We start from the raw sequence: 2,944 nt of genomic DNA on the forward strand, positions 1-2,944 counted from the left end.
TCCGGAAATGACTGAGAGAATTGCAAAGTTGTTCCCATAAAAGGATGTTAAGTATTTCCTAAACCAGGACTTTGGGTGTACAAGACAGTGGGTGATGGATCTGGCCACCAGCATTCCAAGCGCGGCTCAGAGGAAACCACCTAGAAGCCACACTCACTGGGCTGTTGCAGGTTGGGTGTCTGTGTTGTTGGCAGTGAAACGGCATGGAAAAATGGAGTTGGATATCATCAGATGGCTGGCTGTCTCCTAGCCTCTGTCTACCTGTGTTTCTAAACAGGTGTGTGTGTGCGTTAATATTTTGCCTGGTGCCGAATCTACTGTTTATAAACACCTGGCCTATGCATTGCTTATTGAAGAAAACCTAGAATGGGATTTTGTTGTTGTTGTATTTCATCTTAAGCCAACAATATAATTTTTTTCTCATGTTTTTCAGTGCAACTATTTAAGACTAGCATTAGCTTTTGAAAGACAGTTACCTGTTCATTTAATAATGGAGAGGGTATTCTGAAGTTGTCAAGGATTTCATTTACTTGGATCCACAATCAATGCCCCTGGAAGCAGCAGCCAAGAAATCAAACGCCATATTGCATTGGGCAAGTCTACTGCAAAAGACCTCTTTTAAGTGTTAAAAAGCAAAGATGTGACTTCTGGCAACAAGGCGCTCTAGGTAGAAGCACCATGCCGTCCCTCCAGAGCAAAGATCCAAAAAACTAAGCCAAACAGAGAAAACAGCAATTCTGAAACCCTAAAACATCAAAGGAAGAGATAAAGAACTCAGCCAAGCACCAAATGGAGTGAGAAACTTATAGAGAATGGAGAGTGAGGAGAGATTCATGCAGAGGTTCCCTATCAGCTAAAGCAGCACGGATCCACCATCTTGGACTCCTATCAGAGACCAGCAAATAGTGGGTAAGAGAAAGCAGCTTCACGGAGCTTCCAGCAGGAGACTGAACAACTGGTAACTGGCGATATACACTTTCCCACCTCCCCACCCTTCTACACCCCCACTCGGCCTCCTCTGCTTCCCAGGGCCACAGCCTCTTGGCTGGGAAGCACCAGCTTCTTGGATTCCACCCGCCCGCACTGGCCAACTCCCTGAATGCCATTTGTTAGCTCCCAGTGTTGCTTTTTTCTGCTTCTTTTGATTTCTTCCTTACCTCTCACCACCTCCCCCTCCTTTCGCTCAAATACCTGGCTCCATGCACCATCTTTGCTTCTTCCTAAGGGGCTGTGGAGCTCCGTTCGAGTGTAGAACTGCTTCCCAGTCTGTGCTGCCATGCTGGGGCTTTTTTGTGTGCTTTGAATTGTTTGTTTGTTTTCTTTTTATTTTCTCGAGTTGGGAGTCCGTTCTGGCCAGGCAGTGTCGTGTGGCTTGGGACCTACCCCCTCAGCTTGCGCAGATATGCAGAGGGATCCCTGAGCGCATTTATTTTTTTGTGGGGTTTTTTTTTTCTGTTTTTTTGGGGGGCTTTTCTTGTTCTTTTTTTTTTTAATTTGCTTTGTTTTCTTTTCCCTCTTTTTCCCTTTTTGTCTTTCTTCATTACTCAGTTTCTCATCTCTCTATACCTTCCTTGTCTTCCTGTCACCTGAATACCTGGCACTGAATACCTCTATGCCTTCTAGCCAGGCTGTACTGCAACACCTGGGAACAACTTCCCCAGACCTCATAGCTGCACTGGTTGAATCCCTGGGAGCTTTGCTGTTTTTTTTTTTTTTCTTTCTAATTTTTATTTACTCATTCTTTTCTTTTCTTTTTTGTCTTCTTCTTCCCCTTTTTGTTTTTCTCCATTTCATAGTCTCTCATCTCTCCACTCCAACGGCAAGCTCCCCTAGCACTCTTTTTTGTTTGTTTGGATGTTTTTGCCTCCTGTTCCTCTCTCTTCTCTCCCATACGCATTTTAGCTTCACACATCACAATCTCCTCCCTCTATCCTGCCTACCTGCACCATGAGCTTAACATCACACCATCAAGCAGCACAAACACTGCCTACAGGAACCTGCCCTGCACTGATTACCAACCCGCCCTGGTGGCTGTAGTAAGTGCCACAAACAACCCATCCCAGCAACTCCTCTTCAGCTAGACTTGCCCTGCTGTACCATATCTGAGCGACTGACCCTGCCAGTTGGAGAAGGAGGAGAAAAGTATCGTGCCCACAGATGAGCAAACAACAAAGAATACACAGCCTGCCTGCTAAGACATAGCCAAATTTAAAAAAAGGATGAAACAAACAAATCTACAATCAATAAATGAGAAAAATAACTACTGAATGCCCCAAAGACAGCAGACAATATCAAAATATTTACAAAAACAGGACAGGATGGTTCCAGTAGGCATCCAAAATAAAATATCAGATGACTTTCCAGTGGAAGAAAAGGCACTAGAACAACCTGATAGGGAATTCAAATCTCTAATACTCAGAATTATCCGAGAGTTAAAGCAAAAAGCAGACAAAAATGAGGAAAAAATAGACAAATTCATGGAAAATACAGACTTAAAAAATGGAAGAATTCAGGAAAATAATGCAGGAACAAAATGCCAAAATAAATTCACAACTAGAAATTATACAATAACAACAACTAGAAATCCAAAAGATAAACAACAAGATTTCAGAAATGGACAGTGTCATAGAAGGGCTGAGGAGCAGATTTGAAACGGTGGAAGACAGGATCAGTGGAATTGAAGACAAACACTTGGATACAACTTGGTTGGAGGAAAACTCAGAAAAAAGAACAAAGAAAAATGAAGAGACCCTGAGAATTATGTGGGATACAATCAAAGGCAAAAATTTGCGAGTGATCAGAGTTCCAGAACAGGGGGAGAAAACAGAAAACACAGAGAGGGTCATTGAAGAACTTCTGACAGAAAACTTCCCCAATATCATGAAAGATGAAAAGCTGGCCATCCAAGAAGCTCAACGAACCCCATATAGGATAGACTCCAAAA

The sequence above is a fragment of the Trichechus manatus genome, unplaced genomic scaffold, assembly GCF_000243295.1.
Source record: "Trichechus manatus latirostris isolate Lorelei unplaced genomic scaffold, TriManLat1.0 scaffold00072, whole genome shotgun sequence".
Lineage (NCBI taxonomy): Eukaryota > Metazoa > Chordata > Mammalia > Sirenia > Trichechidae > Trichechus > Trichechus manatus.